Below are 685 nucleotides of genomic sequence, written 5' to 3'. Positions count from 1 at the left end.
TATATAGTATTATAATCTGTAATATTCCATTAAAAACATCACTGCAGCTAACTTGTAAGAGGTATACATTTTCACGCATAAGTGTTAAAAATGTACATCAAACTTTAGGTGCTAGAAATATAAATAGAAATGAATTGTGTGAAGTGTTTGTAAATTCCCTTTAGTAAAAAGTATTTGTCATAATCCTCCCAAATTATATGCGTAAAAAGATGATTTAATTAAAATTTAATATTAATTTTATTTTAATTGTTATATTAAAATTTTTAGTGTTACATAATAAATTTTAATTCTATATATATGATTTCAATTTAAATAAAAAATCATTTTAATTTATTTGAACTAAATGAAAAATGATTTAGTGGGATAAAAGTTTGTAGTTGTTGTATTTCAAATTAAATAAAAATTTAAAAAATTATATGATATGTATGTGGTCCCGTTGATCCACACTTGATTATTCTTTTAAGGGGGTGTTTGGGTGCGTCCAAGATTTAAGTTAAATAGGATTTTATAAACTCTATAAATTCTAACGTGTTAAATCTAAAATAATGTTTGGTTCGATTAAGATTAAATCTAATAACTTCGCTTGAAGTATTTGGCGATGAGGAAAGCAAAATTCAAGACGTATGTCTATTTCCTCACTTATTAAATCCGTTAAATCTACCTAAAAATCAGATTTAATAAACCC

This window comes from Phalaenopsis equestris, unplaced genomic scaffold, assembly GCF_001263595.1.
Source record: "Phalaenopsis equestris unplaced genomic scaffold, ASM126359v1 Scaffold000002, whole genome shotgun sequence".
Taxonomy (NCBI): domain Eukaryota; kingdom Viridiplantae; phylum Streptophyta; class Magnoliopsida; order Asparagales; family Orchidaceae; genus Phalaenopsis; species Phalaenopsis equestris.
Note: the sequence above shows the minus strand (reverse complement) of the source record.